The sequence below is a fragment of the Macaca mulatta genome, chromosome 5, assembly GCF_049350105.2.
Source record: "Macaca mulatta isolate MMU2019108-1 chromosome 5, T2T-MMU8v2.0, whole genome shotgun sequence".
NCBI lineage: Eukaryota > Metazoa > Chordata > Mammalia > Primates > Cercopithecidae > Macaca > Macaca mulatta.
In genome coordinates this window covers 69064004-69091330 of record NC_133410.1, presented here as the reverse complement: position 1 = coordinate 69091330, position 27327 = coordinate 69064004, and the positions used below count along the sequence as shown (strand labels likewise).

Sequence of the window (27327 nt, the reverse complement as noted above, 5' to 3'; positions counted from 1 at the left end):
TTGGGAAAAATGGTCTCATCTTGTGTGTACAAGAGTCAAGTTACTTGTAAAATTAACATATGTATGGAAAAGGGGAAAAAAGAGGGAACAGAACTTTATCCATAGTCAGTTTGAACAAAGCCATCTAACTTGATTGTCTTTTGAAAATTTATATGAATATTTTAAAAAATGTTTTCTTTGAAGTTTATACAAACTCCCTACAAAACATTCAGTCTGTCTTTAACTCAGTCCTGCCTGCTACATTCTCTTTAATTGCATGCTATTTTTTTATTAGGGCAGTTGGCTCTGCCTTCTGTGTTCTCCGAATCATTCCTGGAGAGTTTCCAGATCATTCCACTCTGCCCTTCCCGAATCTGAGCCTTGCTATTGCAGTTGTTCCCCTCTTTGTGTTGGCACATGCTGCCCTTTATTTTGAGAGTTGAGGGCATGCCTATTTCTTCTTTGCCTTTCAGGGATTTCTTGTCACAAAGAACTCCTTTACCAACATTGAAAGAACTTACAAAAAAAAAAAAAAAAATCCCCTTGCTCGAGATCCACACACATAGAAACCATACTACACATTTCTTATGTATCTTGACTTCTAAATAGTTTGGCAAGTTGTGGGAGAATTATAACCCCAAAAAGTTAAGATTCAATTTGAGAATCAATAATTAAGTTTTTTTTTTTTAATTATATGTAGCTTTTTTTTTTTTTTAAATGACAGTGAGGGTATCAAGGACAGTACATTTCTTCGTTTCATAGATATTCATGAAAACTAAAAATACACTGGGCAGATAAGAATGAAACAGTACAGAGTGAGGGAACTGACATTTCTTCTCTATAATTTAAAAAATCAATAATATTATTTTTATTCATGTCTATATGCACAATCAAATAATTTTAGTAATATGATCTTGGATGTTTGATGTATATTTTTTCCTAGGAGCAGAGAGATTCACTATCATTATATTGACTGTCATCTTGCCTTGTGACTCTGAGAATAGTTTATTTTTATTTTTAAATATACTTTATGCCACAAGATTTGCATAGATCAATTTACATTTTAAAAAGTTATGTCTGCATTGAAGTACTTATTCACGTAACAATAGCTAAGGCTCATGTGAGGCTTATTATGGCCGAGGCAATCTATGCAGTGCTTAACCACCTAACAACTCTATAAGGTAGCTATTATTACAGATGCAGAAGCTAAATGTTAGAGAGTTTGAATAACTTAACCAAAAAAATAATAACATTAAAAAAGTGGCACAACTAGTCATGAAGAAGTCTAAGCTGTTAATCACTTCACAGCATCACCTCTCATGACCACAAAAATACACACAGCTAAATACATATGCGGATGTCCATTATTTATCATTACAGTTAAAGTTATTCTATATAAAAATATGCATACATTATCGATATAATTGTAGGTCAGGCGCAGTGGCTCACGCCTGTAATCCCAGCACTTTGGTAGACTAATGCAGGGACATCAGGAGGTCAAGGGATGGAGACTATCCTGATCAACATGCTGAAACCCCGTCTCTACTAAAAATACAATAATTAGCTGGATATGGTGGTGCATGCCTGTAGTCCCAGCTACTCAGGAGGCTGAGGCAGGAGAGTCGCTTGAACCTGGGAGGCGAGATTGCAGTGAGCTGAGATCGCGCGCCACTGTACTCCAGCCTAGCGACAGAGCCAGACTCTGTCTAAAAAAAAAAAAAAAAAAAAAAGATATAATTGGGACTGCAAAATACAAAATAGATGCACACATTTTTCAGTGGCAACTTTTAAAACCCAGGGATCCTTCACACACAATGTCTTCCATGTGTGAGTATCTTTGTGTGTGTGTGTGCGCACGCTTGTGTGGGTGCGCGTGTGTGTATGATTACTTACGAACTTATAAACATTAGTGATGCTTTTGGCAAGTTTACTCTTAATGAAATAGAAAAACACGATGCTTCTTGACGGGTGCATAGGGTCATGTTTCTCTAGCCTTCTAAATTAATATCATAGGTCACTTTTTCCACAATTCCTACATCTCAACCATTCTGGGATTTACAGGGCCTTGGTTAACAGTTAAATCCAGAGTTAGACAGTTTTCTTAAAGATTGATGAGCACTCATACAGGTTCATTATGTTTACTACATAAGGAAATTAAATCACACTGTACTGAACAGCAATTTACTGTAACAATGTATTTTGTTTTTTAGTATTTGACATATTATATCTTTTATAAATAAGATTGTATTTTTAAAAATCTTAGGATTTACCTTATTTCATCTTGCTTTTAAAGAGCACAGCACAGTACCTTATGCATAGTATGGCCAACTTCCAATAAAATTTAGTGAATAAATGTATAAATGCCAACATGAAAATTATGCTTAAGACAATGTAGTAAAAATATATGAATTAAATGTAGTTTTATGTTAATAACTACAGTAGTTATCAGAATTGAATTAGAGTCTATGTAGGACCAGAATATTCCTATGATTTCATAAGGAAATGAAGATCCAGTCAAGAATATTCCTACCTAGATTTGGCTGTGTTTGTCTCCTGGCAGAATGGACAAACAATAGACATAAAAAAGAATCATATATACGGAAGATAAAAGTCTAAGGTATGTTTTGTATGTCCATCTGATTATAAGCTCAGACATGGTGAACAAAGGAAAATATTTGTTATAGAATGTCAATTAATAAAAAACAATGGCATCTCAAAGACAGCATTTTGCTACCACTGTAGAACAATTTTTTCATGCAAGATTATTCAACGGATCACAAAACAAGATATTTACATAGTTCCAAAATATCTTCATGTAGTATAATTACTATTTACTGAGGAAAAAATGGGAATATCATTGAAATCTGGGGGCCACAAAAATGACCATGTGATTTATGTTAACATTAATAAGCATAGGATAAACTGGTATCTTGTATCCCTTGATATAATTCACTGAAAAGGATATAATATGAATTCTGTGTCATTCTTGTGAAAAATAAAGTTTACTCTAAATATAAGGAAATGTCAGATAGTAGACAGGCAACTGGCCTAAATTCTCCAAAAATTGCAATGGATAAGACAAGTAAATAATTATTTTATACTGAGAGACTAAATAAATATTAATAATATTTATAATTAGATCCAGGGTCAAGCAGAAATTTCTGTAATGCTATACAGAATGAATTTGAGGTCATTGAAGTAAGAATTAACTATATATTAAATAATGTCAGTGTATAAATATTAATGTTATTATAGTTATGCTGAGTTACTTAGGGAGATATGGCCCTGACGTCCAGAACTAAATCTCAAATAGTTTGGGAATAAATAATATATTCATAAATGTCAAAAATGTGTCAGGGTTAAGGATATTAACCTGAGTTAAAGATATTCACTTTGCTTTCATGCTAACTCCTTTTTCAGCTTGTAACTGTTTCAAAATAAGACACATTTATGTTTACAAATGAAGAGAACCTCATATACAACATTCAAAAGGGATGAAAGTAAATACGTAAGTAGAGAAGCCCGTAGTTTTCCATGTTTTTCTAATTTGCAATGATATCAGACACAAAAAATGTAGGAATCTAGAATTTTACTTTCTAAATCATAACACCTCATGGCTAACCTTCAGAACAAGGAGTTTCACTGTAATGACATTAAATGACATACTGTCATCTGTGTAGTCTACACAGAAAGGGCACTCAATCAAGTCTGAAAAGGAATAATCACCATAAAATTATTATAAAGTACATATTGCAATAACTAACACCAGGAACTATGAGAAAATGCCATTAAAATAATCACTATTTTTCTCCATATTTTAGAGTAATTTCTCATAACTTTTCTTTTTTTTTGTAAATATTAGTAAATCTGCAGGATAATTATATTAATACAAACACCCTAAAACTGAATTGCAAATATCATGTAGGTCATTTGCTAAGTGACTGATAAATGTCAGTGTGCTTATTATATAACTCTAATTGATATACTACAATGTAATATATCTACACATATATATTTTTTCATTAGTATTGTTTTAACTTTATTCAAGTTGATATGACAAACAAGTGTTATTTCTATGAACTATTGTGTTGATAAATATTATCATTATGCTTGTTAACCTTAAAGTCTCCAAGCTGAAAAAAAAAAAAAACACTGAAAATTAAATCAAAACTATTAAAGGTTAAATACTGATGAAAAAGAAATGGTTAAATACTGATGAAGAAAATGTGTGTACATGCATATATTAAAATATTCAACTATATCAAACTATAGATGAAAAATTATTTCTTAGTAATAAAAGTTAACAGAAAATTATCTACTATAAAGTAGTTTATCTTTTGTTCAATATGTATAGGACCATACTTTGTTTGGAAAGAGCTAACCCTTACATTAGACTATGTGGTCCTATACATCTGTATTTAGATGAACATATTTGAGTGTCTGAGGATTTCTCTTCTACATTCTACTTTAAATACATTTATCCCCATTCCTTTTTCTCAACTGTTGAATTTTTTTTTTATATTTCGATAAGAAAATATAGGCAATCATAAGAGAAGTTTCATATATCAATAAACCTGAAGCTGTGTTCATATAGTCCTTGTATGTACTTATACCGCAGAGATGGACTATTTTCCCACCTAAAGTCAGAGCCTCCAATTATAAACTAAATCCATTTTCCTTGTGTCTGAGAACATTGCTCCAGAAATTACTGCCCTCTTTTCTGTGTTACTTTTTAAATTTTTACTGTAGTATTAATATCAACTTATTAATGAAACTTCTCTTTATTCCATATTTTCTTCCAGCTAGGTACTCAATTTTATTTTTCTGTTTATAAATAACTCACTGCAAATTTTATGAAGAATTCTTGTTCAATTTCCTCTACACTTATTTCCTTTTGGCCTCATTTTTACATTTCTTTTTTATGCCCAATTATTTCTTTAAAATCATTAATAGTTAGGACGGATGTGGTTGCTCATGCCTATAATCCCAGCACTTCAGGAGGCCGAGGTGGGTGACTCACCTGAGGTCAGGAGTTTGAGACCAGCCTGGCCAATATGGCGAAACCCCGTCTCTACTAAAAGTACAAAAATTAGCCGGGCATGGTGGCACATGCCTGCAATTCCAGCTACTTGGGAGGCTGAGGCAGGAGAATCCCCTGAACCTGGGAGACAGAGGTTGCAGTGAGCCAAGATGAAGCCACTACACTCCAGCCTGGGTGACAAGAGTGAAACTCTGTCTCAAAAACAAACAAATAAAAAATCATTAATAATCATTCTTGAAAATAAAATTCTATATTCTAAATTTTCAATTTTTGAAGCAGACTGTAGCATTTAACCCAGTCAGTTACACTGCCCTAAACATTTTCATCAGTTGGCCTCTGGGAATGTCTCCCCTGGTTCTCTCTTTTATTACTTGCCGATTCTCATCAGAAATGTTTTCTAGAATTCTTCCTGAACCCTTAAATGCTGCTGCTTTTCCTGCTGAGTAGTCCAAAAAAATCTTGTTTTCTCTATCCACAAACAATGTCTAAATAATATTTTCCTGTTTTATAGCTTTTCCTTTATTCAACAAATACTTATGTACCATCTATTATGTGACCAGCAGTATGATGAGTGGAAGAGATAGATCAATTAACAAAATGAATAAACATCCTGCCTTCTGCAGTGTTCATTCTATTAAACGCAGAGATATACAATAGGTAGAAAACTGTACTGTGTATTAGAAGGTGATGATTACTAAAGAGAAAAATCAATTCATTGTGATTTGAAATAGAGTTGACATGGAAGACCTTGAGGGGCAGATAGTATTTGAGTAAGGAAACGGAGTAGGGAACAATGGATTCTTAGGAAGTCACATGACTTTAAATATGGCTTCTGTATGGGGAAACAAATTCCAATTTTGTTGGTCCAGCTTTGGCCTGTAAACTGCAGGCCTATGTCCAGCTATCTACTTACACCTCATGTAGATAACTAATTTAAGAAGCGTCTCAAGCAAAACAGGTCTAAGAATAAAAAAATAAAAAAACCACTTCATTTTCTTCCAACAATATTCTTCCCAACAGCCATTTATATCTTAATTCTTAAATGTAAAACATTCTAGTAAATGAATATTATTGTAGTTTTTTCTGTATAAAATTATTGTAGTCAATCTTACCTATTCCCTTTTTCATCCACTCCATAACCAATCTATGTAAATGCTATTGGCTTTTACACTTACATATGTAAATGCTATTGGCTTTACATTTAAAATATCTGTAGTCTGAGCATTTTATAACCTCCACAGAACCCACTCTGACCCAAGAGACCACTGTCTCTCATTTGAATATGGCAATAATGTTCAAACTGCCATCCCTGCTCTAATCTTACTCCCTGAAAGCCAATTTTTACAGAAACCAAATTGTTCTTATCACCCTGAGAAGTAAGCACCAAGATTATATTGTACACTACAGAATCTTCTCTTACTAGGGCTCCAATCCTCTCATGTCTCTTCCCACTGTTCTCAGTTGTTCTACTCCATCACGCTGGCCTACCTGTTTCTAGAATACACCAACCTTCTCCTCTCAGGTTTGCACTTTGTTTTCACCCTTCTTGGAGGGCAGTTACACCGATTTTTGAAAGGTTACACCTTTTTGTCAGGTCTCTGTTAAATATAACATATAGAAACAATTCTTTTGTGAGGAGCGGCCAGCAGTGGCCCGAGTGAAATGAGTCAGTCCAGTTCCCACCCATGCAGAAGGGTCAAGGTCAAGGGAACAATTGTGTGTCATCTCTCCTTCCACAGGTAAAAGAAGACACATAGGGGACTAATCAGTCTCTCTCAGCATATCCCCACAATTCTGTCTTTATTCTTTTTTACTTATTTTTAGCACATACCACCATTTGACACGTTGAAGATGCCTTGTTTGCTTGTTTGTTTGTTTTGTTATCCCCACTCCCAGTGGAAGATGAGCTTTACAGAGTAGGGATTAGTCTATTTTGCTGTTGTATCTACAACACCAAAAATAACTGTCTGGCATGTGATAGGTATGTGAGAAATATTTATTGAATGTTTCTGAGTGAATTAAGTATGAAGCAAAGCAGACAGTTTACATGTGCTGCAGTTCATTGTAGCTGAAAATAGTCTAAGATTTAGTTGTTGAAAATATCAGAATCAAAAAGGACAAAAAGACACAGTTACATATCTATTCTTTATATCAAGAAAAGCTCTCTAGACCAGAAACTATTCCTGTCATACCTCTGATCATGTTCTCAAGAGTTTCCTAAGATTTTTCGTTGTTGATCCTTCAGATTTAGAGAAGAACATAGAAGTACTAATATTTTTTGGCTTCAATCTGAACCGATATCTTGAATTATTAATAAAATGAGTGAGAAAGAGCATGAATACAGAAGATGATGGTTTTCAGAACAGAGACAAACAGCAACTAGCTAGTGTATTTAGCAACTGTTTACACTTTTTAAAACTTATCTTTCACAATTCTAAAAAATGGCTTATAGTAATAATAAAATAGTTTCTTCAGTCACATTATACATATATAATACAATGCATTATCTCTTACAGTCTCCCTCATTTTTCATTAACCCACATCATAATTATATAGGAATACTTTCATCAAATTTCTAAATATTTATCTTTCTCTCTAATTAAAATCAACCTTCATTATTCTTAAGTATTTCATATTTTCCATATTAATGATATTAATATGTATTGGATTGACAAATCTAAATAATCTACTCATCCAGTTACTCTGATAAAGAATAATACTGAAGGGAACATTGACATAAAAACACAAAATTCATATAAAAAGGAAAGTAAATATACTATTAGATGTAATAATTTACACAGGATATGAAGCACTTTCCCTAACACTAAAAAATAATATCTTATATTTTTTAGATGTCAATATTATATGTTTAGAGTTAGAAACTAATAATAATGGCTGGTTCAGAAGACTGAGATGGGGAGTTTTCACTTTAATATTGCTTTCCATTAGGTACTCAGCTTATACTGGTTTTATGATATATACTGATATTATGTTACATAAAGTGGTTTTACATCAGTAAAATAACATATTCATCACACATGCATGCTCAAAATCACATATTGGTGTTACACTACTTTTCAGTTCAACTTCATAACGTTTATCTAATTTTTAAGATGAATTTTTAGATAACTAAAGTATTTAATGGTCATTTATATTACTTTTCAAAAATGTATCAATTATGTATCTAAAGAGAATCCAGGAAAAGATACTTTAAAGTCCTAGGATCTTGCTCTTCTGGTTCAAATTTCATTAAGAAAAAAATAAAATTTCTCTTTCAAAATTTTGCTTAATCATTAAACTTGGTTTCACACTCATTTCAGTGACTATGTTTTGAAAAATTGAAATAAATATTTTTTTTCTGCTTTTCTACTTAATAATTACATACACTTTGGAGACTCAATCTCAAATTGAAACAAATAAGTTGACTCTTTAATTAGTTCTTTGTTGCTCTCGTTAGTCATAATCTTGAATTATTTGTCAGATCACGTTGCATTTTTGAAGGCTCCATTGGAGGAAAAGCTCCCAGAGCACTTTTGTTTTTATTGTGTCATCATTTTACCAAATGCCTCTCATGTGCTATGAGATAATGCTTGTTTAATATAGAAGAATAATTATGCTCTTGTTTCTAATTATGCTAATACAATTTCAAAATATATTTTAGAAAGCTTATAGATTTGTACACATGTCACTGAGGTATACCAAAAAACAAATAAAATTGACGTATTTTTTGTAGTGCCATTTTATATACCCCTGATAATCTTACTTTCTTTTCAAAACAGTCATGCGTCATTGGTTTTCAGTGTTGCTAATTAGAACTGGATACTGGAAAACAGTGTGATTAAGCACACCGGGCTTGACCCTTGGTCTTCTGAGGACAATTCAATGACTACCTGATGAAAACTATTTCAACCCAATAACTTTGCTAAATAGTAGAAGTAGGAAGAGAAGTGAAAATACACTTTTTAAAGGCAAAATGAAGGTTTCCCTATGTGGTGAAAGATGTATGTTAAGATTTAACCCTATCAGGCACCAATCTTTGTGCATGTGCATATTTTTATAGTTCTAGTGGATATAATATTGGTGTATGTAGTCATGCCTATGTAAATATATATGAAAATGTATATATTTAAACATGTGATTATGTATGCCAGTTTCATCAATTTTATTTCTGAAATATATTATGAAAATAAAATATTGTATATAATATAGCTTTAAAGTTTGAAGAAAGTTAATAAAATAAGACAAGTATCATGACAGAGTATTAAAAGATAACATTAAAAGTCCATACATAAAAGCGTACTTTTTGATCCTTCAGTTAATAATTTTTTTAGTTTTGGATTATTTACCCTAAAACAATTATTTTGTGGGGTTTTGAGGGCCCCTTTTTATATGTATCTGAATAGTGCTTTTACTTCTTTGATTTACCTATTTTCCAAATATTCTATTTTTGAGATTCAGATGTATTCATGCATGTTATTAGGAGTGATTACAATAGAAGAAAATATTCACTGATTATCAGACCTAACATTCCAGACCATATCATTTCATTTAAAATTTATATAATTGTGGTTAGACATTTAATTTTTTATTGTATGTCTGTCAGTTTTTGTTTTTTTTTTTTTTTAAATTTCTGGGTTTTGTTTGTTGCTTTTACCAACAATTCTGCAGTAAAAAATTATATGCATCACCCTTGGTATCCACATGAAGTATTCCGTTACATTAAACTCCTAGAAATACAATGACTGTCACAAGTGCAGGTGTGCTTAGTTGTACTGGACAATGAAAATATTTTCTCAAAGTTATTCCATAAACTTAAAATTTCAAGAGGAGTGTCTACAATATTCATTGCCCCAGAAACTTTTCAGCACTTGATATTGTTAAGCACTTTTTCATTTTTTTCCAACACGATATAGGTAAATGTTTTCCAACTCTGATTTTAATTTTCATTTCCCAAGTATTATTGAAGTTTTTCACTTTTGCATAAATTCCATGGTATATTTATTTCCATTTAGTTAAATGAGTCCAAGATTTTTGTTTGTAATTTTCTATTAGATTGTTTGCTCCTTCAAATAATTTGTATAGCCTCTTTACTATTTCTGTATTTAAATCTTTATTGATAATAAATATTGTTAATACATTCCCAAACTTTTGAATTATTTATCCTTTTTTATGATGTACTTAATAACAAATATCTTAATTTTAATGGAGTCTAAATTTTCAGACTTTTTCTGTGTCTAACTACTTTTTAATCTTAAAAAAAAATGTATTTGCATAACTAGTAAAGCTTTTCCTCAATATTTTAAAGGTTTTCAAATTTTGTCTTCCAAATGTAACCTCAAAATTCATTAGTAATTTGTTTCTTAATGTTATAATCCAAGTTTTATATATTTTTTTCACATGAATAACAAATGGATCCAGCACCATTTACTTAATACTCAATCATTTCCTGCTAATATGCAATGTCAGCTTTGTATATACAGGGTTGCCATATAAATGGTGATCTGATTGTTGTTTTTTATATATTACAATTAATGAATTGCCCATTCCAGTACCATTACTAATGGAATTTTACTGCTACAGCTTTATAAAGAGCCATGACTTTAAGGAGGAGAAATAAACCCTTCTTCATTGTTCTGTAGGTTTAGCTTTTATATGTTTGACTGCTTACTCTTTTTCACTAATTTTAGAAATTATGCTATCAAGTTTCCTGTAAAAAGTATAGAAAATTGATTATCCTTATAAATTGAAGAAAACATTTTAATTAAATTTAATAATTTTTGTGATTCATATTTTTCTCTGAATTATCTTCAGATTGTTATACCCTATATTGCTTTTCTTTTATATTTTGCTTGTTAGAAATTATATCTTAATTTTAAAAAGAAATGGTGATACAAAACATTGTAACTTTATTCTTTCTGAATCGATATTAATGATATGTTTCTCAATACTATTTTATTTTTATTTCACAAGGGTTTTTCTAAATTTTATAGAAATTATTCATATTTATTTTTGAGACAAAGTCTCACTTTGTCATTCAGGCTGGAGTGCAGTGGAATAATTTTGGCTCACTGTAGTTTTGACCTCCCTGGATTAGGTGATCCTCCCACCTCGACCTCCCAAGTAACTGGGACTGTAGGCACTCACTACCACCACATCTGGCTAATTTTTGTACTTTTGTGAAGGTGAGGTTTCATCATGTTTCCCAGATTGGTCTCAAACTCCTGAGCTCAAATGATCCACTCACTTCAGCCTCCCAATATTCTGAGATTACATGCATGAGTCACTATGCATGCATGTAATTAAAAATGTGTCAATTTTTAATAGACAAATAATAATTATGTGTATATATATAATTATAAAAAGGATTAAAGGTAATTGTTGGTGAGGACTCAGTTTGGATATTTTCAATTGACAATTCTTTCAATTGAACAATCTTGATTTCAATTTGGTTGAAGTGATTGGCAAACACATCTGTTGAGTTATTACTTTTTAGATGCACTATATTTTAGTTCAGAATATTTCACTGATTGTTACAGTTGCAAACTCATAAAATGTTTGTCGTGTAAATTCTTTTACCTTTTTTGTAAAGAATTTATTTTACTAAATGAATCATTTATTTCAAAAAGACTTAAATATTTGGATATACTCTACAATATGTGGATTTCTACTAATTTCAATATTTAGATGAAACATGGTATGGTTTGGCTCTGTTTCCCAACACAAATCTCATGTTGAATTGTAACCCCCAATGTTGGAGGTAGAGTCAAATGGGAGGTGATTGGATGATGGGTACAGATTTTCCCCGGCTCTTCTCATAATAGTGAGTAAGTTCTCACAATATCTTGTTGTTTAAAAGTTTGTGGCATCTCTTCATCATGCTCTTCCTCCTTCTTTGGCCATGTAAGACATGTCTTCTTCCCCTTCCTCTTCTGTCATGGTTATAAGCTTCCTGAGGCCTCCTGAGTCCATGCTTCCTGTACAGCCTGCAGAACTGTGAGCCAATTAACCCTCTTTTCTTTATAAATTACCCAGTCTCAGGTAGTCCTTTATAGCAATGTGAGAATGAACTAATAGGAAAAATTGGTACCAGGAGTGGGGCATTGCTATGAAGATACTTGAAAATGTGGACGTAACTTTGGAACTGGTCAACAGGCAGAGGTTGGAAAATTGTGGATGACTCAGAAGAAGACAGGAAGATGAAGGAAAGTTTGGAACTTCCTAGAGACTTGTTGAATTGCTTTGACGAAAATGCTGATAGTAATAAAGACAATGAGGTCCAGTCTGAGGTGGTCTGCGATGGAGAAGAACTTATTGGGAACTGAAGCACAGGTCACTTTTGTTACTCATTAGCAAAGAGGTTGGAAGCCTAGAAATCTGTGGAACTTTGAACTTGAGAGAGATGATTTATGGTATCTGGTGGAAGAAATTTCTAAGCAACAAAGCATTCAAGATGTTATCAGACTGCTTCTAAAAGCATTTGCTCATATGCATGAGCAAAGAGATTATTTGAAACTGGAAGCTATATTTAAAAGGGAAAAGGAGCATGAAAGTTTGGAAAATTTGGAGTCTGGCTATGTGGTAGAAAAGAAAAACACATTTCCAGTGAAAGAATTCAAGCCGGCTACAGAAATTTGCACAGGACAAGTCAAACGTTAATAGCCAAGTCAATGGGGAAAATGTGTTGAAGTTATTTCAGAAACCTTTTTGGTAGACCCTCTGATCACAGGCCTAGGAAAGAATGGTTTCATGGGCAGGGGGGCCAAGGCCTCTCTCCTGTGTGCAACCTTGGGATTCTTCTCTCTGCATCCCAACTTCTCCAGCTCCAGCTATAGCTACAAGGGCCCCAGGCACATCTCAGGCTGTTGCTGCAGAGGGTGCAAGACCCCATAAGCCTTGGCAGCTTCCACATTGTGTTAAGCATGTGGGTGTGCAGAGGACAACAGTTGAGACTTCAGAGCCTCTGCCTAGATTCCAGAGGATATATGGAAAGAACTGAATGTCCTGTTAGAAGTCTAATGCAGGGGTAGAGCCCTTATGGAGAAACTCTACTAAGGCAATGCAGAGGGGAAATGTGGGGTTGGAGCCCTCACACAGAGTCCCCACTGAGACACTGCCTGGAAGAGTTCTGAGAGGAAAGCCACTGTCCTCTGGACCCCAGAATAATAGATCCACCAACAATTTGCACCACGAGCCTAGAAAAGTCACAGTCACTAAACATAAGCCTGTGAAAGTAGCCATGGTGACTATATCCTGTAGAGCCACAGAGGCAGGGCTACCCAAGGCCTTGGTAGCCCACCCTTTGCATCATTGTTGCCTAGATATAAGACATAGAGTCAAAGGATATTATTTTGAAGCTTTAAGATTTAATGACTGCCTTGTTGTGTTTCAGACTTGTGTGGGGCTTTCAACTCCTTTGTTTGGGCTGATTCCTCCCTTTTGGAAAGAGAGTATGTATTCAATGCCTGTACTCCCATTGTATGTCAGAAGTAACCAACTTGTCTTTGATGATACAGTCTCATGGGTGGAAAGGACCGGCCTTGTCTCAAATGAGACTTTTATTTGGGTCTTTTGAGTTAATATTGAAATGAATTAAGACTTTTCTGGACTGTTGAGAAGGGATGATTGCTATTTTGAAATGTGAGAAGGACATAGGATTTGGGAGGGTCCAGGGATGGAATAGTGTGGTTTGACAGTGTGTCCTCACCCAAATCTCATATTGAATTTTAATCTCCAATGTTTGAGGTAAAGCTAGGTGCAAGGTGATTGGATCATGGAAATCACCAAGAACAGCAAAGTGTTTCCCGTTACAGTTCTTGTAATAGTGAGTGAGTTCTCATGAGATCTGGTTGTTTACAAGAGTGTGGCACCTTTCCCCTCACCCTATTCCTCCTTCTTCAGTCATGTAAGATGTGCCTGCTTCCCATTTACCTTCTGTCATAATTGTAAGTTTTCTAAGGCTTCTCCAGCCATGCTTTCTGTACAGACTGTGAAACTTTGAGTAAATTAAACCTCTTTTCTCTGTAAATTAACTGGTCTCAGGTAGTTATTTACACTAATGTGAGAATGGACTATTACAACACATAAGTCTCTTCATATTTTATGTAATATTATTTTTCTCTACAAAATAAACCTTTATTGTGATAGTTTTGTACCATTTTCAGCTTCAGAATTTGGACTCTGAATACCCTCATGTTCGAAGTTGCCCCCGTAACTCATGGTTCCATGCGGAATTCTGCTAGATTCCCTTCCCACCAAAACTAGCCTTCTGCCTGGAAAAAGCTGAAGTATTCACATTCTTAGCCAAAGTAAGAACCAGAAAAACATCCAAGACAAAGAAAATGAAAGTGATTACTTCAACTTTGAGAGTTTCTCCTCTCTTTGCAAATATATTCATTTGATTTCTCCTCATTTCTTCTATAAAAGTCTGATGTCTTTGAAGACAAGATGCCTACATTGTAAATTACTTTTCTGATTATTCTAAGTGTAAGAGTTAGTCTGACAAAATACACTATACTACCCCAAAGAAGAAATCTCAAATATGATTTTTAAAAAATAAACTAAATAGACTTTGCGAACAGAGCAGCTGCTGCAGCAGGGCCTATGGAGGACACCCAGTACATCCTGCTCAATGAAATCGGCATGTCTAGCATGGAATGCCTTGAGGCCTTCTGCCTCCTGTCACCCACAGAGCACCTCCTCTATTCTCACCACTTTACCCATGCTACCTGGTACAGAGGCCTAGATGTGCTGCCGTAGACCTTCCTCAAGGCCCCCTTCACCTATTCTCTGCTTAGTCACCTCTTCTGCTCCCAGGACCCCAACCAGCTATGCCAACATGCCCTGGCCGAGGGCCTTACCGAAGAGGAGTATCAGGAGAAGCTGGAATGGGTGATCCTAGGGCATGAGACTGCTCAGGGGCTTCTGGAAGACCTGCGGGGAGCTTATGTTCTCTTTGGAGTCAAGGCTTCAACACCTCGGGCTGGAGAAGGAGAGAATCCCCACCTATTTCTCTGGGAATTGTACCATGGAAGATGCAAAACTGGCCTGAGACTTTCTAGACTCACAGAACCTCAGATCCTACAACACCTGGCTCTTCAAAGAGGTGGACAGAGAAGGGAAGCCCCACTATGAGGTGTGTCTGGCTTCTCAGCACAGAGCCTTCCCTGCACTCCGAGGTGACTTTCAGGCTCAAGAGTTACGAATTCTGGGGAAGTCCTTTCCAGGTGACCCCGGGGGACTATGTGCTCATCCCCCAGGAGGTGGTGGAGCAGCTGGAGAAAGCCAAAGCCTACGCAGCCAACAGCCACCAGGGGCAGATGCTGGCCCATTATAAATAGTGCTTCACCCAGGGCTCCATCAAGGCCCACAAGAGGGGGTTCTGCTTCTGGAACCAGCACAAAATCCCCATCGTGGAGAGTTACATCGAGTTCATCGAGAGCTACCGAGTTCATCGAGAGCTACCGTGACCCCTTTGGTTACCGAGGAGAATTTGAATACTTTGTAGTCGTGGTGAACAAGGCCATGAATGCCAAGTTTGAGTGGCTGGTGGCAAGTGCAGAGCAGCTGCTGAAGGAGCTTTCCTGACCCCAAGTCTTTGAGAAGGACAAGTTCCTCACCTCCAATTTCACCTCCCTGGATGTCCTCACCTTTGCTGGCTCTGGCATCCCTGCCTGCATTAACATCCCCAACTACCATGACCTGAGGCAGATGGAAGGTTTTAAGAACGTATCGCTTGTGAACGTCCTGGCTATGGTCTACACCACGCAGCAGTCTAAGCTCACCCTCCTTGAAGAGGATGACGAGGACTTGTACATCCTCTGGAAGGGGCCCTCCTTTTATATGCAGGTGGGCCTGCATGAGTTGCTGGGCCATGACAGTGGCAAGCTCTTCGTGCAGGATGAAAAAGGAGCATTCAACTTTGACCAGCAGACATTGATCAACCCAGAGACTGGTGAGCAGATTCAGAGTTGGTATCTGAGCAAGGAGACCTGGGACAGCAAGTTCAGCACCATCGCCTCCAGCTACAAAGAGTGCTGAGCTGAGAGCGTGGGTCTCTTCCTCTGTCTCCACCTGCAAATGCTGGAGATCTTTGGCTTCCAGGGGGCTGATGCGTAGGACGTGATCTATGTGAACTGGCTCCACATGGTTCGTTCCGGGTGGGCTACTCCCGCTGGGGTTCCACACACCTAAGGCCTCCAACTGGCAACAAGCCCATATGCAGGCCTGGTTTGTGATCCTGACAGTCTTGCTGGAAGCTAGCGAGGTACTCATTACCATCACTCCTATCACAGGCTCCGATGGGCACCTGGATGCCAGGGTCCGCCTCCACTGCAGCAAGATCCGGTCTGTGGGCAAGCCTGCCTAAGAGCGCTTCCTGCAGAGACTTCAGGTGCTCAAGTCCACAGGGTTATGTGGCCGGAGGGTGGGCCCTGCACGAGGGGAATGCGGCCCCCCAAGTGCTTCCTCACCCTCAGGCACAGGGTGCTGCTGCCTAAGGAATCTCAGAACTCATCGTTCATATCCAGAACCTAAAAGAACTCAATCAAATTTACAAGGAAAAACAAACAACCCCATCAAAAATTGGGCAAGGGATATGAACAGACACTTCTCAAAAGAAGACATTCATACAGCCAACAGACACATGAAAAAATGCTCATCATCATTCGCCATCAGAGAAATGCAAATTAAAACCACAATGAGATACCATCTCACACCAGTTAGAATGGCAATCATTAAAAAAATCAGGAAACAACAGGTGCTGGAGAGGATATGGAGAAATAGGAATACTTTTACACTGTTGGTGGGACTGTAAACTAGTTCAACCATTGTGGAAAACAGTGGGGAGATTCCTCAAGGATCTAAAACTAGAAATACCATTTGACCCAGACATTCCATTACTGGGGATATATCCAAAGGATTATAAATGATGCTGCTATAAAGACACATGCACACGTATGTTTATTGTGGAACTATTCACAATAGCAAAGACTTGGAATCAACCCAAATGTCCATCAGTGACAGACTGGATTAAGAAAATGTGGCACATATACACCATAGAATACTATGCAGCCATAAAAAAGATGAGTTCATGTCCTTTGTAGGGGCATGGATGCAGCTGGAAACCATCATTCTCAGCAAACTGTCACAAGAACAGATAACCAAATACCACATGTTCTCACTCATAGGTGGGAATTGAACAATGAGATCACTTGGACACAGGAAGGGGATCTTCAGACACTGGGTCCTATTGTGGGGAGTGAGGGGGAGGGATAGCATTAGGAGATATACCTAATGTAAATGATGAGTTAATTGAGTGCAGCACATCAACATGGCACATGTATACATAGGTAACAAACCTGCAGATTGTGCACATGTACCCTAGAACTTAAAGTATAATAAAAAAAAAGAAAGAAAGAAAGAAAGAAACTCATCGTTCAACCCGACACTTGCCTTAAAGGCTGAGACGTGCAGCTTCTGGAATATGAGGCCTCAGCTGCTGGCCACATCCTAACCTTCTCCGAGCGTTTTCCAGAGGATGGACCTGAGTTGGAGGAGGTCCTCACACAGCTGGGCACAACGGATGTCCAATTCTGGAAGAGCCCCATTGAGACCACATCTGGCCATGCTTGAGGAAGATGTGTGTGGCCTCTCCCCCAACTCCATCAAACCAAGGCTTAAGGTGACCCTCCATTTGCTGGTATATTTAGGGGCTAGGGGAGGGGGAGGAGCAGGAGTTTGGACCTTGGTACTACCTTAGCTGAGGGTGGTGACACTAACCCCTTCCATTTGTCAACACTTTCCAGCTTGCCAAGTGGTTCCCCTCTGTGATTTCATTTCATCTGCACTGCCATATGTGGAGTGAGCAAGACAGGGCTCACCAGCCTGCCTACCAGATGAGGAAATGGGAGTTCTGAGAAGTCACTGGTCTAGATCTTGCAGGTGGCTCGTGACAGCTAGGGTTCAAAATGTTCTCACCAAATCTAATGCTCCTCACGTATTAATTTTACAAACAGACAAATAAATATTGGAGACAACCATCAAATAAATAAATAAATAAGCTAAATAATTTTGACTGATTTATTCCATTTACATTCATGACATTTCTCATATATCAACATCATATATATGGATTGATTTCACTAATTTTATATTTTGTTTACCCATTCTATTATTAACAGCTTTCTTGATATATTTGTACCCTGTTCTTTGGATATTTTAAAAAAATATTTTATTTGGCAGAGCATGGTGGCTCGCGCCTGTAATCCCAGCAATTTGGGAGGCCGAGACGGGTGGATCATGAGGTCAGATCGAGATCATCCTGGCTAACATGGTGAAACCTCGTCTTTACTACTAAAAAAAAAAAATTAAAAAATTAGCCAGACATGTTGGCAGGGGCCTGTAGTCTCAGCTGCTCAGGAGGCTGAGGCAGGAGAATGGCGTGAACCCGGGAGGCAGAGCTTTCAGTGAGCTGAGATCGTGCCACTGCATTCCAGCCTGGGAGATGGAGCGAGACTCCGTCTCCAAAAAAAAAAAAAAAGAATGAAAAAAAAAATTATTTTTCCTTAGTCCACATTACATCATATATAGATGTATTTTTCTATTTTTTGGTAGTTAATTCTAAACTTTTAGCACTTGTATTCAATATGAAGTGTCCATTATCCGGTATGTTTTTCTTCAGTTCTGAAACAATATAATAGACCTGCAGAAATTATCTAAATTTTCAAACATTTACTGTTTCCTTGGATCATTTTTTCTCAGATTTATTAGGTTATTTTTTCTCATTTCTTGAATAAATCCTTTAGTTTTCTGCAGGGGCACCCTGCTTGATCTAACCCTTTAGGTTTTATACTGGATATATTGTTTATATTAGAAACATTTTACCTTATTCTTCTTAAACGAATTATGTTGTGGTTGCAATTAAAATTAAGTTATTTAGGCTGGGAACAGTGGCAGACGCCTGTAATCCCTGCACTTTGGAAGGCCAAGGTGGGGGAATCACAAGGTCAGGAGTTCGACACCATCCTGGCTAATATGTGAAACCCTGTCTCTACTGAAAATACAAAAACTAGCCAGGCATGGTGGTGGGCACCTGTAGTCCCAGATACTCAGGAGGCTGAAGCAGGAGGTCTCTTGAACCTGGGAAACAGAATTTGCAGTGAGCTGAGATCACACCACTGCACTCCAGCCTGAGCAACAGAGCAAGACTGTCTCAAAAAATAAATAAATAAATAAATAATAAATAAATAAGTTGTATGAAGATACCACTTTGCTGTTCCTGCTTCCATTATTTCTATTAAGCTATAAATTGACCATCTATTTTCATTTTTCTCAAAGTAATTTTTGCCTTTTTAAGTTTTTTGAGACAGGGTCTCACTCTGTCACCCTGACTGGATTGCAGTGGCACGATCTTGGCTCACCACAACCTCTGCCTCCCAGGCTTAAGCAATTCTGCTGCCTCAGCCTTCTGAGTGACTGGGATTATAAGCATGTGCCACTACCACCTGGCTAACTTTTGTATTTTTAGTAGAGATGGGGTTTCACCATGTTGACCAGGCTGGTCTTGAACTCCTGACTTAAATGATCCACCCACCTCGGCCTCTGAAAGTGCTGGGATTACAGGCGTGAGCCAGTGTGCCCAGCCCCAATTTTTGTCTGTTCTTTCTCCTCTTTGTCCTTTTTTTCCTTTCAGGATGCTTTAAAGATATCCTGTTTACCTTTGGTTTTTGAAGTTGCTCTAAATATATCTCTAAATCTATCTGGCTGCAAATTTCATCTTATCATTCTTGGGAATCACTGAGTTAATAGAATATAATAATTGATTTTGTTCAATCATGTGTAAGACAACCATTTTCTCCTTCAAATATTCATCTTTATGGGTTAACTTTCTTTGGATATAATGACCATTTTTAATATATAATTATAGTTTAGGTTCATTTGAGCAAATTTTAGAATATAAGAAGTTCAACCATCTTTTTTTTTTTTTTTTTTTTTTTTTTTTGAGACGGAGTTTCACTGTTGTTGCTCAAGCTATAGTGCAATGGTGCAGTCTCGGCTCATTGCAACCTCCATCTCTTGGGTTCAAGCAATTCTCCTGCCTCAGCTTCCCAAGTAGCTGGGATTACACATGCACGCCACCATGCCCAGCTAATTATTTGTACTTTATAGTAGAAATGGGGTTTCACCATGTTAGCCAGACTGGTCTCAAACTCCTGATCTCAGGTGATCTGCCCACCTCAGCCTCTCAAAGTACTGGGATTACAAGCATGAGCCACCATGCCTGGCCTCAACCATCACTTTTAATCACAATTCCAAAAATCGATTACTGCTAACATTTCAGTGTACACAATTGTCTATTTTATTTATGGCATTTTAATACAAAAATATTTTAGGCTATATATAAAAATATATTTTAGGCTATATATTGACTAATATATTTGCAAATATATGTGATTTTACAATAAAACTGTAGTGATTCCATAGTATTACATGTAAAAATCTATTTAATCAAGTATCTTTTACATCCTTAAATCATTTCCAGCTCCCTGCGTTAATACTTTATTATTAAGATGTGATAATGATTACAAGAGGCAAAAAATTCTTGCCCTCGTAGAGCTTACAATCTATTTGGAGAAAACCAAAACTAAATAACATAAAATAGTAAATATTTAATATTTTGTAATATCATAAATGCTAGGGATAAAACTTGTAAGTAAGACAGTAGATACAGATTATCAAGGTTTGTTGTGTAAAGTATTAATTAGAGTATCTAGGAAAGGTTTTCGTGAGAAGATGTTTTCATGAGGACCTGAATCAGACACCACTCATGTGAATACCTGGAGGAAAACCATGCCAGAAAGAGAACCGCATGTATAAAATTCCAAAGTGCAGCATGCCATGGAGAAGAAGCTCGAGTGCTGGTATGATGTAGGAATGAGGAGAGCATTTGGGACTGGCATCAAATGACTGCAAAGGGTCACCTTATACTGAAATACAGAAGTCCTAGTAAGGATTTACCTTTTACTGTGAAGGAAATGACAAGTCTTTGGGTGATTTTGAAAAGAGTGGCATGACCTGAATTAATAATATAATGTTGGCTTCTCTATTGAAGACAGACTGAAGAGTGTACAAACATAGAAATAGTGAGATCAGTTAGGAGGTTGCTTCTATGTTCTAGGCAAAACATGATCAATTTATACTGGAAAGTAGTACTGGGGGTTGTGTGATATGGTGAAACTCCTGAGCAAAAGTAAACAGGAATTGCTGACAGTCTGGGTTTGAATAACTCAGACTAGGAAAAGAGAATGTTAAGAATGAGAAAGGAAATATCAAGAGATCATATTCATATGTAAGTGTTATTCATATTTCTACTTAATTATAAATATCTGAACATGAAGTGCTGTGTCAAAAGATATATACATTTAAAGTATTTTTCTATTGTCAAATAACTTTCCAGTATACATTCTACTAAATTATGCATTCCTGAGCAGCATATGTAACTATTTTACTTCAAACTCTTGAATACTAGTATTGCTCTTTTTCAATTGCTGTAAATTTTATGACTAAAAGTACATCTGAACATTGATTTAATATGCTCTTTAATTAGAATAAATCAGTTGGGTTTTAAGCAAACTTAATTAAAAATACTTGAGTAAAATACCACACAGTTTGATTTCTCCCTGCTCTCTATATTAATCTTTATTATAACTTGCTGCCCATGTTTTTCATTTGTCATTTCCTGCCTACAGGACATTTAAATTCTCTTACAAGTTTTGGGAATTCTCTTTTCTTTTACTTGAACATTGGAATCTGAAAGGATAATATTCTCTGTATTTCCATTGTTTGGCAGACAGGAATTGGTAGCCTACATTTTTTGAAATGGTCTCTCTTGCCAATAACTCGGTTTTTGATTGAGTGACTCAGATGGAAAGAGAGAATAAGTTGTATTTGCAACATGTATTGAACATGGTATATATAAGCATGGGTAAGGACACTTGACTAAGTGCTTTAAATAACGAATTTCTACAGATACGCTGAATGTGGTCCTATTTAAAAGCTACTTTTCCAGCCTTTAGCAATTCTCTTCCACCCTTCATATTTATAAAATAAACCCATTCTTTGCTTCCTTCAGCCTGAGTTGCTAATATACAAGAACTCTGACTGGTAATAACTGCAGTCTCTTTTAAGCTCAGAATAATTTGTGCACATTATGTTGCTTAGTACTTTAATAGAGTGAGAATATCATTATTTGCCTTTCTTTGTGGTCCAGGATATGTAGTGCTCCTGCTCCCAAATATCACCAGGTGTCTGAAAGTGAGCTAATTGCAACGTTGGCATTATCAGTACTGCACAGAGCCCTCTTCAGCATTGCGTATAAACACTATCCTATAAACCCCAGCAAACCTTTGTTCTTTGCAGTTAGCCCCTCGTTTGCTGATCCTGCTCATTGCCTCCTTACAAAATATTTTCCTAGTTTCTCTAATAAATCTACTTTTCTATAAGTAAAACTGTCTTGGTAAATTATTTTACCTCCGCACCACCAGCCCAGAGAGTTGTCACTCTCCCATGACAAAAAATGCACAGGAAATTTAAAGTAACTAATAACCCTTCATATATTTTATTTAAAGATTACTCCTCAAGATTTTTATCCTTGTCATTTGCACTCTTTCTGTCAGAAAAATAGTTAAGGAATATCAAAATCAAGTCTTGTGTGGGAGGTTATTTTATTTAGATTATTTTGGGTTATTCCACATATTTTCAATGACAATTTCCTCAGTTTTAATTTCTTATTGTAAGGTATATGGCATATGTACATGAAAAATTTGCATAGAAATTAAATGTTATGATTCATGTGGATCAGAGTATCTCATTGTTTCCACAAAATATTTTTTTCCATTATAAAATTTTATATCTTGTATTGGTAAGTACTATTTCAATTCCAAGTGACTAAAACCAACTTTAACTGGGTGAGACCTAAACAAGCAAGCAAGCAAGCAAGCAAACAAACAAACCACCAAACAACCTGAGGGGTCAGGGTAATTTATGGTTGAGATGTCCTGTAAATGAGAGTTGAGCAGGAAGCTTCTGGATAAGAAAATTTGCAGCTGAGCATCTAACATCCAAAATTAAGGCTGAAGAATGTTTGGGTTTTGGGTTTTCCTATTCACTTGGGATCTCCCCTCCTTGCTGAAGGCCTTTTCACTCTCATTTCTTGCTACACACAAGCTTTCTATATCTGATGGAGAATTGGTCTACCAAAAGCTGGCAATATTTAGAGGTCTAGCCACTTTGAGAAGCATACAAATCAATTATCCCTTGGCTTTCAAAGTCAAGAATCCTGAAGAAAGAATAAGCTCTGCTAATGTTCAGGAAATATCACATGCATATAAAATATTTTTAAAGTTTTGATGTTATCTATAACTTAGTAAATCCATAAATTATTATTATAATGCAATTACTGTTAAATTGTTGTGTCTCTAACACTATAGTGTAACATTCATGCTATGTATTTTAGGGAGGGCCTGAGTGTGAATTTTCCAATAGATTAGTAAAAAAGAAAATTTCATGAAATACTGCTCATTTTTTAAAATCCTATAAATGCTTAATATAGTGTCTAGCACAGAGAAAATTCTCAGTAAAATGTAGAAAATTCTGAATAATTAATTTTGCTAAATGTCAACAATTCAACAAAAAATTGATTTTAATAATACTGAATATAACCTGGTTAGACCTCATTCAAGCTTCAGCTGATTATACATCCACTTGTATTGTATTCCTAAAAAGTTTTATCCAAAGTTTTGCTTTTTCTGTCTGCATTCCCTAGAATTAAACTTCTCTGTTCTCAGACTCTGAAGGCTGGGATTAAGACTAAACTTATTTTATTGAAAGCAGGTGTATTCAACTAATTGGTTGGATCAGAGATGTCGATGAAAAGAGTAAAACTCTGTAAAATATTTGAAGAGATTTACTCTGAGACAAATATGAGTGGCCATTGCCCATAACACAGTCCTCAGGAGATCTTGAGAACATGTGCCCAAAGTGGTCCAGGTACAGCTTGGTTTTATATATTTTAGGGAGGCACGAGACATCAGTGAAATACATTTGAGAAATACATTGGTTTGGTTCAGAAAGGCACGACAACTAAAAGCAAGGGCTTCCAGGTTATTAGTAAATTTAAATATTTTCTGGTTGACAATTGGTTGAGTTTATCAGAAGACCTGAGATTAATGGAAAGGAATGTTCAGATTAAGATAAAGTATTGTGGACACTTAGTTTTATTGTGCAGGGGAATTTCTCAGATAGCAGACTTCAGAGAGAGAGAGAGAGAGAGAGCATGTTGTAAATGTTTTTTCATCTGACCTAAAAGGGTGTCTAGTTCTTAGTTGATTATCTCCTGGGTCTGGAAAGAAAGGAACATAAACAAATGGGGAAGGGGATTCTCTATAGAATGTGAATTTTTCCCACAAGAGACTTTACAGGGCAATTTCAAGGTATGGCAAGTCCATTCTACCTATGAAAGTGTAAAATAAAAAGCAAGTTAGTTATTTCCTAGATAAATGGGGTAAAGGAATTGAGGAAATATAGCCATTGCAAATGGGAGAAATTGGCCAAAACAAAGCATCTAGAGGCCCCATGCCAAGTCCAAAATCTAATATGGCAATCATTAAACCTTAAAGTCCCAAAATAATCTCTTTTGACTCCATGTCTTACATCCAGACCACATGGATGAAATAGGTAGGTTCACACAGCCTTGGAAAGTTCTGTCCCTGTGGCTTTGTTGGGTACAACTCTCCTCCCAGCTGCTTTCTTGGCTAGCACTGAGTGTCTGCAGCATTTCCAGGTGCATGGTGCAAACTGTTGGTGAATCTGTCATTCTGGGGTCTGGAGAATGGGTCCCTCTTCTCACAGTTCCACTAGTCATTGACCCAGTGGGGACTCTGTATGGGCGCTCTGACCTCACATTTCCCTTCTGCACTGCCCTAGCAGAAATTCTCTGTGAGGGCTCCACACCTGCAACAAACTTCTGCCTGGACATCCAGTAATTTCCGTGCATGCTCTGAAATCTAGGTGTAGGATCCCAAATCTCTATTTTTGGCTTCTGTGCACCTGCTTGCTCAACATCATGTGGAATCTGCAAAGGCTTGGGGCTTGCACCCTCTGAAGCAATGGCTGGAGCAGCTGGGATGCAGGGCTCTCAATCCCTAGGCTGCACACAGCAAGAGAGCTTTGGGCCTGGCCCAAGATCATTTTTTTCATACCAGGGCTTCAGGACTGTGATGGGAGGGGCTTCCATGAAAGTCTCTGACATGCCCTGGTGACATTTTTCCCATTGTCTTGGTGATTAACATTTGGCTACTTTTTCCTTATGCAAATTTCTACTGCAGGTTTAAACTTCTCTTCAGAGAATTGGTTTTTCTTTTCTAATGCATTGTCAGATTACAAGCTCTCCAAACTTTTATTCTCTTCTTCTTGTTGAATGCTTTGCTGCTTAGAAATTTCTTCTGCCAGATATACTAAATCATCTCTCTCAAGTTCAAAGTTCCACAGATCTCTAGGGCAGAGGGGCAGGGACAAAATGTCACCAGTCTCTTTACTAAAACATAGCAAGTGTCACCTTTGCAATACTTCCCAACAAGTTTCTCATCTCCATCTAAGACCACCTGTGCCTGTACTTCATTGTCCACATCACTATTAGCATTTTGGTCAAAGCCATTCAACGAGTCTCTAAGAAGTTATAAACTTTGCCACATTTTCTTATCTTCTTCTGAGCCCTCTAAACTGGTTCCAAGCTCTGCCTGTTACACAGTTCCATAGTCACTTCCACATCTTTATAGCAGCACCTCACTCTTTGCAGTACCAATTTACTCTTTTAGTCCAATCTCACACTACTATAAAGAACTACTTGAGACTGGAGTAGTTTATAAAGAAAGGAGGTTTAATTAATTTACAGTCCTGCAGGGCTGGAGAGGCCTCCAGAAACTTACAATTATGGCCGAAAGTCAAAACTGACACATCCTTCTTCACATGGCAGCAGGAAGGAGAAGTGCCAAGCAAATGGGAAAAGCCCCCTGTAAAACTGTCAGATTTCATGAGAACTTAATATCACCAGAACAGCCTGAGGGTAATGGCCCCTATGATTCAATTACCTCCCACTACATTCCCCCATGACACATGGGGACAATGGGAACTACAATTCAAGTGGATATTTGGGTGGGGAAACAGCTAAACCATATCACTATTACATTGTTTTTCTACTATGTCATTTTGACTGATCTAACAAATAATATAGATATAATAGCAAAAGATGCTATAACATTTTCTATCTTTTAGAATGATTTACAAAAGTCACTATTTTTTACCTACTATCTAATTTTTTTTTTACCCCTTGAAACCAAATTTCTAAAAATATTGTCACAAACTTTCCTTATTTCTTCACCACCAATTATTTCTTATATCTACTCTAATTAGACTTTCATGGATACCACTGCAAACTTGAAACTTCTTGTCAAGATTGCAAGCACATTCTATATTGCTAAATCCAATACAAAACTTTTAGCACTGAAATTTTTGATGCTTACTGAAATTATCAGGAGCATCACTTCATTCTTCTGCATAAATTCTCCTTACATGATTTCTGAAATATCATTCTACTTTGTTTTTTTCCTATTTCATGGATCACTTCCACCCAGCTTCTTCTGTAGGTCCTTTTCTAAATTTTCATGATTTAGACCTAAATATTAGAAATGGCTAGAGCTTGAGAAGAGATCTTTTCTTACTTTATTTTATACTCAGCATTCTGTGAATTTTTGGAGTCCCATGGATATAAATATTATTAACATCCTGAGGATTTCAACCTTTTTACCTTCAAACTATACTCTTGCTTGAAACTCAGGTTTATGTGTCAAACTGCACACATGACATTTTCATTTAGAAGCTATTTCAGACTTAATAAATGCAAAACAGATGTTATGCTCTCTGTAAACTCTACTCATGCAGTCTGCCACTATGATTGATACAAACTGCATTAACTAGTTCCTGTGGTATGCACACGTATACACAAAAACACAATTCCATCACTCCTTCACTGCCATGTGGAGATTAAAAGATCAGTCTCCATATAGAAGTCAGATTTTTCAAAAACAAAGTCAAACTATATCAACAGTCCTTATAAAGCACTGTGATGGCCTCTTATCTTATTCAAAGCATATTTAAAAATCTTTATAGTGGTCTACAAAACTTGATGTGATCTTCTCTACACCACTGTATGGTCCTCTGCCTTCATTTCAACCTTTATTCCTATTGCTTATTCT

The 27327-nt window shown here is 36.4% G+C and overlaps 1 long non-coding RNA gene and 1 pseudogene across 1 annotated transcript in view; both read left to right on the top strand.

Annotated features, from left to right (window-relative positions):
- LOC144340982 (uncharacterized) overlaps window positions 1-27327 on the top strand; it is a 71225-nt gene that overhangs the window by 12265 nt on the left and 31633 nt on the right. The window lies entirely within an intron of this gene.
- LOC100423783 (dipeptidyl peptidase 3-like) lies at window positions 14608-17650 on the top strand (annotated as a pseudogene).